We start from the raw sequence: 13,385 nt of genomic DNA on the forward strand, positions 1-13,385 counted from the left end.
TAATAGTTCAATAGGAACACGTCAGTTATTAATAGTTCTATAGGGACACGTCAGTTATTAATAGTTCTGTAGGGACACGTCAGTTATTAATAGTTCTATAGGGACACGTCAGTTATTAATAGTTCTATAGGGACACGTCAGTTATTAATAGTTCTATAGGGACACGTCAGTTATTATCGGTTCTGTAGGAACATGTCAGTTATTAATAGTTCTATAGGAACATGTCAGTTATTAATAGTTCTATAGGGACATGTCAGTTATTAATAGTTCTATAGGAACATGTCAGTTATTAATAGTTCTATAGGGACACGTCAGTTATTAATAGTTCTATAGGGACACGTCAGTTATTATCGGTTCTGTAGGAACATGTCAGTTATTAATAGTTCTATAGGAACATGTCAGTTATTAATAGTTCTATAGGAACATGTCAGTTATTAATAGTTCTATAGGAACATGTCAGTTATTAATAGTTCTATAGGGACATGTCAGTTATTAATAGTTCTATAGGAACATGTCAGTTATTAATAGTTCTGTAGGGACATGTCAGTTATTAATAGTTCTGTAGGAACATGTCAGTTATTAATGGTTCTGTAGGAACATGTCAGTTATTAATAGTTCTTTAGGGACATGTCAGTTATTAATAGTTCTATAGGGACATGTCAGTTATTAATAGTTCTGTAGGAACATGTCAGTTAGTATTGGTTCTGTAGGAACATGTCAGTAATTAATAGTTCTGTAGGGACATGTCAGTTATTATTGGTTCTGTAGGAACATGTCAGTTATTATTGGTTCTTTAGGGACATGTCAGTTATTAATAGTTCTATAGGGACATGTCAGTTATTAATAGTTCTGTAGGAACATGTCAGTTATTAATAGTTCTGTAGGAACATGTCAGTTATTAATAGTTCTGTAGGAACATGTCAGTTATTAATAGTTCTGTAGGAACATGTCAGTTATTAATAGTTCTGTAGGAACATGTCAGTTATTAATAGTTCTATAGGAACATTTCAGTTATTAATAGTTCTATAGGAACATGTCAGTTATTAATAGTTCAATAGGAACATGTCAGTTATTAATAGTTCAATAGGAACATGTCAGTTATTAATAGTTCTATAGGAACATGTCAGTTATTAATAGTTCTATAGGAACATGTCAGTTATTAATGGTTCTGTAGGAACATGTCAGTTATTAATAGTTCTATAGGAACATGTCAGTTATTAATAGTTCTGTAGGGACATGTCAGTTATTAATAGTTCTATAGGAACATGTCAGTTATTAATAGTTCTATAGGAACATGTCAGTTATTAATAGTTCTATAGGGACATGTCAGTTATTAATAGTTCTATAGGGACATGTCAGTTATTAATAGTTCTATAGGGACATGTCAGTTATTAATAGTTCTATAGGGACATGTCAGTTATTAATAGTTCTATAGGGACATGTCAGTTATTAATAGTTCTATAGGAACATGTCAGTTATTAATGGTTCTATAGGGACACGTCAGTTATTATTGGTTCTGTAGGAACACGTCAGTTATTAATAGTTCTGTAGGGACACGTCAGTTATTAATAGTTCTATAGGGACACGTCAGTTATTATCGGTTCTGTAGGAACATGTCAGTTATTAATAGTTCTATAGGGACATGTCAGTTATTAATAGTTCTATAGGAACATGTCAGTTATTAATAGTTCTATAGGGACATGTCAGTTATTAATAGTTCTATAGGAACATGTCAGTTATTAATAGTTCTATAGGGACACGTCAGTTATTAATAGTTCTATAGGGACACGTCAGTTATTATCGGTTCTGTAGGAACATGTCAGTTATTAATAGTTCTATAGGAACATGTCAGTTATTAATAGTTCTATAGGAACATGTCAGTTATTAATAGTTCTATAGGGACATGTCAGTTATTAATAGTTCTATAGGGACATGTCAGTTATTAATAGTTCTATAGGAACATGTCAGTTATTAATAGTTCTGTAGGGACATGTCAGTTATTAATAGTTCTGTAGGAACATGTCAGTTATTAATGGTTCTGTAGGAACATGTCAGTTATTAATAGTTCTTTAGGGACATGTCAGTTATTAATAGTTCTATAGGGACATGTCAGTTATTAATAGTTCTGTAGGAACATGTCAGTTAGTATTGGTTCTGTAGGAACATGTCAGTAATTAATAGTTCTGTAGGGACATGTCAGTTATTATTGGTTCTGTAGGAACATGTCAGTTATTATTGGTTCTTTAGGGACATGTCAGTTATTAATAGTTCTATAGGGACATGTCAGTTATTAATAGTTCTGTAGGAACATGTCAGTTATTAATAGTTCTGTAGGAACATGTCAGTTATTAATAGTTCTGTAGGAACATGTCAGTTATTAATAGTTCTGTAGGAACATGTCAGTTATTAATAGTTCTATAGGAACATGTCAGTTATTAATAGTTCTATAGGAACATGTCAGTTATTAATAGTTCAATAGGAACATGTCAGTTATTAATAGTTCAATAGGAACATGTCAGTTATTAATAGTTCTATAGGAACATGTCAGTTATTAATAGTTCTATAGGAACATGTCAGTTATTAATGGTTCTGTAGGAACATGTCAGTTATTAATAGTTCTATAGGAACATGTCAGTTATTAATAGTTCTATAGGAACATGTCAGTTATTAATAGTTCAATAGGAACATGTCAGTTATTAATAGTTCTATAGGAACATGTCCGTTATTAATAGTTCTATAGGGACATGTCAGTTATTAATAGTTCTATAGGGACATGTCAGTTATTAATAGTTCTATAGGGACATGTCAGTTATTAATAGTTCTATAGGGACATGTCAGTTATTAATAGTTCTATAGGAACATGTCAGTTATTAATGGTTCTATAGGGACACGTCAGTTATTATTGGTTCTGTAGGAACACGTCAGTTATTAATAGTTCTGTAGGGACACGTCAGTTATTAATAGTTCTATAGGGACACGTCAGTTATTATCGGTTCTGTAGGAACATGTCAGTTATTAATAGTTCTATAGGGACATGTCAGTTATTAATAGTTCTATAGGAACATGTCAGTTATTAATAGTTCTATAGGAACATGTCAGTTATTAATAGTTCTATAGGGACATGTCAGTTATTAATAGTTCTATAGGGACATGTCAGTTATTAATAGTTCTATAGGGACATGTCAGTTATTAATAGTTCTATAGGAACATGTCAGTTATTAATAGTTCAATAGGAACATGTCAGTTATTAATAGTTCTATAGGGACATGTCAGTTATTAATAGTTCTATAGGAACATGTCAGTTATTAATGGTTCTATAGGAACATGTCAGTTATTAATGGTTCTGTAGGAACATGTCAGTTATTAATAGTTCTATAGGAACATGTCAGTTATTAATAGTTTTATAGGGACATGTCAGTTATTAATAGTTTTATAGGGACATGTCAGTTATTAATAGTTCTATAGGGACATGTCAGTTATTAATAGTTCTATAGGAACATGTCAGTTATTAATGGTTCTGTAGGAACATGTCAGTTATTAATAGATCAATAGGGACATGTCAGTTATTAATAGTTCTATAGGAACATGTCAGTTATTATCGGTTCTGTAGGAACACGTCAGTTATTAATAGTTCAATAGGAACACGTCAGTTATTAATAGTTCTATAGGGACACGTCAGTTATTAATAGTTCTGTAGGGACACGTCAGTTATTAATAGTTCTATAGGGACACGTCAGTTATTAATAGTTCTATAGGGACACGTCAGTTATTAATAGTTCTATAGGGACACGTCAGTTATTATCGGTTCTGTAGGAACATGTCAGTTATTAATAGTTCTATAGGAACATGTCAGTTATTAATAGTTCTATAGGGACATGTCAGTTATTAATAGTTCTATAGGAACATGTCAGTTATTAATAGTTCTATAGGGACACGTCAGTTATTAATAGTTCTATAGGGACACGTCAGTTATTATCGGTTCTGTAGGAACATGTCAGTTATTAATAGTTCTATAGGAACATGTCAGTTATTAATAGTTCTATAGGAACATGTCAGTTATTAATAGTTCTATAGGAACATGTCAGTTATTAATAGTTCTATAGGGACATGTCAGTTATTAATAGTTCTATAGGAACATGTCAGTTATTAATAGTTCTGTAGGGACATGTCAGTTATTAATAGTTCTGTAGGAACATGTCAGTTATTAATGGTTCTGTAGGAACATGTCAGTTATTAATAGTTCTTTAGGGACATGTCAGTTATTAATAGTTCTATAGGGACATGTCAGTTATTAATAGTTCTGTAGGAACATGTCAGTTAGTATTGGTTCTGTAGGAACATGTCAGTAATTAATAGTTCTGTAGGGACATGTCAGTTATTATTGGTTCTGTAGGAACATGTCAGTTATTATTGGTTCTTTAGGGACATGTCAGTTATTAATAGTTCTATAGGGACATGTCAGTTATTAATAGTTCTGTAGGAACATGTCAGTTATTAATAGTTCTGTAGGAACATGTCAGTTATTAATAGTTCTGTAGGAACATGTCAGTTATTAATAGTTCTGTAGGAACATGTCAGTTATTAATAGTTCTGTAGGAACATGTCAGTTATTAATAGTTCTATAGGAACATTTCAGTTATTAATAGTTCTATAGGAACATGTCAGTTATTAATAGTTCAATAGGAACATGTCAGTTATTAATAGTTCAATAGGAACATGTCAGTTATTAATAGTTCTATAGGAACATGTCAGTTATTAATAGTTCTATAGGAACATGTCAGTTATTAATGGTTCTGTAGGAACATGTCAGTTATTAATAGTTCTATAGGAACATGTCAGTTATTAATAGTTCTATAGGAACATGTCAGTTATTAATAGTTCAATAGGAACATGTCAGTTATTAATAGTTCTATAGGAACATGTCAGTTATTAATAGTTCTATAGGGACATGTCAGTTATTAATAGTTCTATAGGGACATGTCAGTTATTAATAGTTCTATAGGGACATGTCAGTTATTAATAGTTCTATAGGGACATGTCAGTTATTAATAGTTCTATAGGAACATGTCAGTTATTAATGGTTCTATAGGGACACGTCAGTTATTATTGGTTCTGTAGGAACACGTCAGTTATTAATAGTTCTGTAGGGACACGTCAGTTATTAATAGTTCTATAGGGACACGTCAGTTATTATCGGTTCTGTAGGAACATGTCAGTTATTAATAGTTCTATAGGGACATGTCAGTTATTAATAGTTCTATAGGAACATGTCAGTTATTAATAGTTCTATAGGGACATGTCAGTTATTAATAGTTCTATAGGAACATGTCAGTTATTAATAGTTCTATAGGGACACGTCAGTTATTAATAGTTCTATAGGGACACGTCAGTTATTAATAGTTCTATAGGGACACGTCAGTTATTATTGGTTCTGTAGGAACATGTCAGTTATTAATAGTTCTATAGGGACATGTCAGTTATTAATAGTTCTATAGGAACATGTCAGTTATTAATAGTTCTATAGGGACATGTCAGTTATTAATAGTTCTATAGGGACATGTCAGTTATTAATAGTTCTATAGGAACATGTCAGTTATTAATAGTTCTGTAGGGACATGTCAGTTATTAATAGTTCTGTAGGAACATGTCAGTTATTAATGGTTCTGTAGGAACATGTCAGTTATTAATAGTTCTTTAGGGACATGTCAGTTATTAATAGTTCTATAGGGACATGTCAGTTATTAATAGTTCTGTAGGAACATGTCAGTTAGTATTGGTTCTGTAGGAACATGTCAGTAATTAATAGTTCTGTAGGGACATGTCAGTTATTATTGGTTCTGTAGGAACATGTCAGTTATTATTGGTTCTTTAGGGACATGTCAGTTATTAATAGTTCTATAGGGACATGTCAGTTATTAATAGTTCTGTAGGAACATGTCAGTTATTAATAGTTCTGTAGGAACATGTCAGTTATTAATAGTTCTGTAGGAACATGTCAGTTATTAATAGTTCTGTAGGAACATGTCAGTTATTAATAGTTCTATAGGAACATGTCAGTTATTAATAGTTCTATAGGAACATGTCAGTTATTAATAGTTCAATAGGAACATGTCAGTTATTAATAGTTCAATAGGAACATGTCAGTTATTAATAGTTCTATAGGAACATGTCAGTTATTAATAGTTCTATAGGAACATGTCAGTTATTAATGGTTCTGTAGGAACATGTCAGTTATTAATAGTTCTATAGGAACATGTCAGTTATTAATAGTTCTATAGGAACATGTCAGTTATTAATAGTTCAATAGGAACATGTCAGTTATTAATAGTTCTATAGGAACATGTCCGTTATTAATAGTTCTATAGGGACATGTCAGTTATTAATAGTTCTATAGGGACATGTCAGTTATTAATAGTTCTATAGGGACATGTCAGTTATTAATAGTTCTATAGGGACATGTCAGTTATTAATAGTTCTATAGGAACATGTCAGTTATTAATGGTTCTATAGGGACACGTCAGTTATTATTGGTTCTGTAGGAACACGTCAGTTATTAATAGTTCTGTAGGGACACGTCAGTTATTAATAGTTCTATAGGGACACGTCAGTTATTATCGGTTCTGTAGGAACATGTCAGTTATTAATAGTTCTATAGGGACATGTCAGTTATTAATAGTTCTATAGGAACATGTCAGTTATTAATAGTTCTATAGGGACATGTCAGTTATTAATAGTTCTATAGGAACATGTCAGTTATTAATAGTTCTGTAGGGACATGTCAGTTATTAATAGTTCTGTAGGAACATGTCAGTTATTAATGGTTCTGTAGGAACATGTCAGTTATTAATGGTTCTGTAGGAACATGTCAGTTATTATTGGTTCTGTAGGAACATTTCAGTTATTAATAGTTCTTTAGGGACATGTCAGTTATTAATAGTTCTATAGGGACATGTCAGTTATTAATAGTTCTGTAGGAACACGTCAGTTATTAATAGTTCTATAGGGACACGTCAGTTATAAATAGTTCTATAGGGACACGTCAGTTATTATCGGTTCTGTAGGAACATGTCAGTTATTAATAGTTCTATAGGAACATGTCAGTTATTAATAGTTCTATAGGGACATGTCAGTTATTAATAGTTCTATAGGAACATGTCAGTTATTAATAGTTCTATAGGGACATGTCAGTTATTAATAGTTCTATAGGAACATGTCAGTTATTAATAGTTCTGTAGGGACATGTCAGTTATTAATAGTTCTGTAGGAACATGTCAGTTATTAATGGTTCTGTAGGAACATGTCAGTTATTAATGGTTCTGTAGGAACATGTCAGTTATTATTGGTTCTGTAGGAACATTTCAGTTATTAATAGTTCTTTAGGGACATGTCAGTTATTAATAGTTCTATAGGGACATGTCAGTTATTAATAGTTCTGTAGGAACATGTCAGTTAGTATTGGTTCTGTAGGAACACGTCAGTTATTAATAGTTCTATAGGGACATGTCAGTTATTATTGGTTCTGTAGGAACATGTCAGTTATTAATAGTTCTCTAGGGACATGTCAGTTATTAATAGTTCTATAGGGACATGTCAGTTATTAATAGTTCTATAGGGACATGTCAGTTATTAATAGTTCTGTAGGAACATGTCAGTTATTAATAGTTCTACAGGAACATGTCAGTTATTAATAGTTCTATAGGAACATGTCAGTTATTAATGGTTCTGTAGGAACATGTCAGTTATTAATAGTTCTATAGGAACATGTCAGTTATTAATAGTTCTATAGGGACATGTCAGTTATTAATAGTTCTGTAGGAACATGTCAGTTATTAATAGTTCTATAGGGACATGTCAGTTATTAATAGTTCTATAGGAACATGTCAGTTATTAATAGTTCTATAGGGACATGTCAGTTATTAATAGTTCTATAGGAACATGTCAGTTATTAATAGTTCTGTAGGGACATGTCAGTTATTAATAGTTCTGTAGGAACATGTCAGTTATTAATGGTTCTGTAGGAACATGTCAGTTATTAATGGTTCTGTAGGAACATGCCAGTTATTATTGGTTCTGTAGGAACATTTCAGTTATTAATAGTTCTTTAGGGACATGTCAGTTATTAATAGTTCTATAGGGACATGTCAGTTATTAATAGTTCTGTAGGAACATGTCAGTTAGTATTGGTTCTGTAGGAACATGTCAGTAATTAATAGTTCTGTAGGGACATGTCAGTTATTATTGGTTCTGTAGGAACATGTCAGTTATTAATAGTTCTTTAGGGACATGTCAGTTATTAATAGTTCTATAGGGACATGTCAGTTATTAATAGTTCTATAGGGACATGTCAGTTATTAATAGTTCTGTAGGAACATGTCAGTTATTAATAGTTCTACAGGAACATGTCAGTTATTAATAGTTCTATAGGAACATGTCAGTTATTAATGGTTCTGTAGGAACATGTCAGTTATTAATAGTTCTATAGGAACATGTCAGTTATTAATAGTTCTATAGGGACATGTCAGTTATTAATAGTTCTGTAGGAACATGTCAGTTATTAATAGTTCTATAGGAACATGTCAGTTATTAATAGTTCTATAGGAACATGTCAGTTATTAATAGTTTTATAGGGACATGTCAGTTATTAATAGTTCTATAGGGACATGTCAGTTATTAATAGTTCTATAGGAACATGTCAGTTATTAATGGTTCTGTAGGAACATGTCAGTTATTAATAGTTCAATAGGGACATGTCAGTTATTAATAGTTCTATAGGAACATGTCAGTTATTATCGGTTCTGTAGGAACATGTCAGTTATTAATAGTTCTGTAGGAACACGTCAGTTATTAATAGTTCTGTAGGGGCACGTCAGTTATTAATAGTTCTATAGGGACACGTCAGTTATTATCGGTTCTGTAGGAACATGTCAGTTATTAATAGTTCTATAGGGACATGTCAGTTATTAATAGTTCTATAGGAACATGTCAGTTATTAATAGTTCTATAGGGACATGTCAGTTATTAATAGTTCTATAGGAACATGTCAGTTATTAATAGTTCTGTAGGGACATGTCAGTTATTAATAGTTCTGTAGGAACATGTCAGTTATTAATGGTTCTGTAGGAACATGTCAGTTATTAATGGTTCTGTAGGAACATGTCAGTTATTATTGGTTCTGTAGGAACATTTCAGTTATTAATAGTTATTTAGGGACATGTCAGTTATTAATAGTTCTATAGGGACATGTCAGTTATTAATAGTTCTGTAGGAACACGTCAGTTATTAATAGTTCTATAGGGACACGTCAGTTATTAATAGTTCTATAGGGACACGTCAGTTATTATCGGTTCTGTAGGAACATGTCAGTTATTAATAGTTCTATAGGAACATGTCAGTTATTAATAGTTCTATAGGGACATGTCAGTTATTAATAGTTCTATAGGAACATGTCAGTTATTAATAGTTCTATAGGGACATGTCAGTTATTAATAGTTCTATAGGAACATGTCAGTTATTAATAGTTCTGTAGGGACATGTCAGTTATTAATAGTTCTGTAGGAACATGTCAGTTATTAATGGTTCTGTAGGAACATGTCAGTTATTATTGGTTCTGTAGGAACATGTCAGTTATTAATAGTTCTTTAGGGACATGTCAGTTATTAATAGTTCTATAGGGACATGTCAGTTATTAATAGTTCTGTAGGAACATGTCAGTTAGTATTGGTTCTGTAGGAACATGTCAGTAATTAATAGTTCTGTAGGGACATGTCAGTTATTATTGGTTCTGTAGGAACATGTCAGTTATTAATAGTTCTTTAGGGACATGTCAGTTATTAATAGTTCTATAGGGACATGTCAGTTATTAATAGTTCTATAGGGACATGTCAGTTATTAATAGTTCTGTAGGAACATGTCAGTTATTAATAGTTCTACAGGAACATGTCAGTTATTAATAGTTCTATAGGAACATGTCAGTTATTAATGGTTCTGTAGGAACATGTCAGTTATTAATAGTTCTATAGGAACATGTCAGTTATTAATAGTTCTATAGGGACATGTCAGTTATTAATAGTTCTGTAGGAACATGTCAGTTATTAATAGTTCTATAGGAACATGTCAGTTATTAATAGTTCTATAGGGACATGTCAGTTATTAATAGTTCTATAGGAACATGTCAGTTATTAATAGTTCTGTAGGGACATGTCAGTTATTAATAGTTCTGTAGGAACATGTCAGTTATTAATGGTTCTGTAGGAACATGTCAGTTATTAATGGTTCTGTAGGAACATGTCAGTTATTATTGGTTCTGTAGGAACATTTCAGTTATTAATAGTTCTTTAGGGACATGTCAGTTATTAATAGTTCTATAGGGACATGTCAGTTATTAATAGTTCTGTAGGAACATGTCAGTTAGTATTGGTTCTGTAGGAACATGTCAGTAATTAATAGTTCTGTAGGGACATGTCAGTTATTATTGGTTCTGTAGGAACATGTCAGTTATTAATAGTTCTTTAGGGACATGTCAGTTATTAATAGTTCTATAGGGACATGTCAGTTATTAATAGTTCTATAGGGACATGTCAGTTATTAATAGTTCTGTAGGAACATGTCAGTTATTAATAGTTCTACAGGAACATGTCAGTTATTAATAGTTCTATAGGAACATGTCAGTTATTAATGGTTCTGTAGGAACATGTCAGTTATTAATAGTTCTATAGGAACATGTCAGTTATTAATAGTTCTATAGGGACATGTCAGTTATTAATAGTTCTGTAGGAACATGTCAGTTATTAATAGTTCTATAGGGACATGTCAGTTATTAATAGTTCTGTAGGAACATGTCAGTTATTAATAGTTCTGTAGGAACATGTCAGTTATTAATAGTTCTATAGGAACATGTCAGTTATTAATAGTTCTATAGGAACATGTCAGTTATTAATAGTTTTATAGGGACATGTCAGTTATTAATAGTTCTATAGGGACATGTCAGTTATTAATAGTTCTATAGGAACATGTCAGTTATTAATGGTTCTGTAGGAACATGTCAGTTATTAATAGTTCAATAGGGACATGTCAGTTATTAATAGTTCTATAGGAACATGTCAGTTATTATCGGTTCTGTAGGAACATGTCAGTTATTAATAGTTCTGTAGGGACACGTCAGTTATTAATAGTTCTATAGGGACACGTCAGTTATTAATAGTTCTGTAGGAACACGTCAGTTATTAATAGTTCAATAGGAACACGTCAGTTATTAATAGTTCTATAGGGACACGTCAGTTATTATTGGTTCTGTAGGAACACGTCAGTTATTAATAGTTCTATAGGGACACGTCAGTTATTAATAGTTCTGTAGGGACACGTCAGTTATTAATAGTTCTATAGGGACACGTCAGTTATTAATAGTTCTATAGGGACACGTCAGTTATTAATAGTTCTATAGGGACACGTCAGTTATTAATAGTTCTATAGGGACACGTCAGTTATTAATAGTTCTATAGGGACACGTCAGTTATTAATAGTTCTGTAGGGACACGTCAGTTATTAATAGTTCTATAGGGACACGTCAGTTATTAATAGTTCTATAGGGACACGTCAGTTATTAATAGTTCTATAGGAACACGTCAGTTATTATTGGTTCTGTAGGAACACGTCAGTTATTAATAGTTCTATAGGGACACGTCAGTTATTAATAGTTCTGTAGGGACACGTCAGTTATTAATAGTTCTATAGGGACACGTCAGTTATTAATAGTTCTATAGGGACACGTCAGTTATTAATAGTTCTATAGGGACACGTCAGTTATTAATAGTTCTATAGGGACACGTCAGTTATTAATAGTTCTATAGGGACACGTCAGTTATTAATAGTTCTGTAGGGACACGTCAGTTATTAATAGTTCTATAGGGACACGTCAGTTATTAATAGTTCTATAGGGACACGTCAGTTATTAATAGTTCTATAGGGACACGTCAGTTATTATCGGTTCTGTAGGAACATGTCAGTTATTAATAGTTCTATAGGAACATGTCAGTTATTAATGGTTCTGTAGGAACATGTCAGTTATTAATAGTTCTATAGGAACATGTCAGTTATTAATAGTTCTATAGGGACATGTCAGTTATTAATAGTTCTGTAGGAACATGTCAGTTATTAATAGTTCTGTAGGAACATGTCAGTTATTAATAGTTCTGTAGGAACATGTCAGTTATTAATAGTTCTATAGGAACATGTCAGTTATTAATAGTTCTATAGGAACATGTCAGTTATTAATAGTTTTATAGGAACATGTCAGTTATTAATAGTTTTATAGGGACACGTCAGTTATTAATAGTTCAGTAGGGACATGTCAGTTATTAATAGTTCTGTAGGGACATGTCAGTTATTATCGGTTCTGTAGGAACATGTCAGTTATTAATAGTTCTGTAGGGACACGTCAGTTATTAATAGTTCTGTAGGGACACGTCAGTTATTAATAGTTCTGTAGGAACACGTCAGTTATTAATAGTTCAATAGGAACACGTCAGTTATTATTGGTTCTATAGGGACACGTCAGTTATTATTGGTTCTGTAGGAACACGTCAGTTATTAATAGTTCTATAGGGACACGTCAGTTATTAATAGTTCTGTAGGGACACGTCAGTTATTAATAGTTCTATAGGGACACGTCAGTTATTAATAGTTCTATAGGGACACGTCAGTTATTAATAGTTCTATAGGGACACGTCAGTTATTAATAGTTCTATAGGGACACGTCAGTTATTAATAGTTCTATAGGGACACGTCAGTTATTAATAGTTCTATAGGGACACGTCAGTTATTAATAGTTCTGTAGGGACACGTCAGTTATTAATAGTTCTATAGGGACACGTCAGTTATTAATAGTTCTATAGGGACACGTCAGTTATTAATAGTTCTATAGGGACACGTCAGTTATTATCGGTTCTGTAGGAACATGTCAGTTATTAATAGTTCTATAGGAACATGTCAGTTATTAATAGTTCTATAGGGACATGTCAGTTATTAATAGTTCTATAGGAACATGTCAGTTATTAATAGTTCTATAGGGACATGTCAGTTATTAATAGTTCTATAGGAACATGTCAGTTATTAATAGTTCTGTAGGGACATGTCAGTTATTAATAGTTCTGTAGGAACATGTCAGTTATTAATGGTTCTGTAGGAACATGTCAGTTATTAATGGTTCTGTAGGAACATGTCAGTTATTATTGGTTCTGTAGGAACATTTCAGTTATTAATAGTTCTTTAGGGACATGTCAGTTATTAATAGTTCTATAGGGACATGTCAGTTATTAATAGTTCTGTAGGAACATGTCAGTTAGTATTGGTTCTGTAGGAACATGTCAGTAATTAATAGTTCTGTAGGG

At 32.0% G+C, this 13,385-nt stretch overlaps 1 protein-coding gene across 6 annotated transcripts in view; it reads right to left on the reverse strand.

Annotated features, from left to right (window-relative positions):
* The window catches only part of LOC139583301 (solute carrier family 12 member 7-like), a 127,550-nt gene that overhangs the window by 20,303 nt on the left and 93,862 nt on the right, over positions 1-13,385 (reverse strand). The gene's annotated exons all lie outside the window — the stretch shown is intronic.

The sequence above is a fragment of the Salvelinus alpinus genome, chromosome 8 (genome assembly GCF_045679555.1).
Source record: "Salvelinus alpinus chromosome 8, SLU_Salpinus.1, whole genome shotgun sequence".
Lineage (NCBI taxonomy): Eukaryota > Metazoa > Chordata > Actinopteri > Salmoniformes > Salmonidae > Salvelinus > Salvelinus alpinus.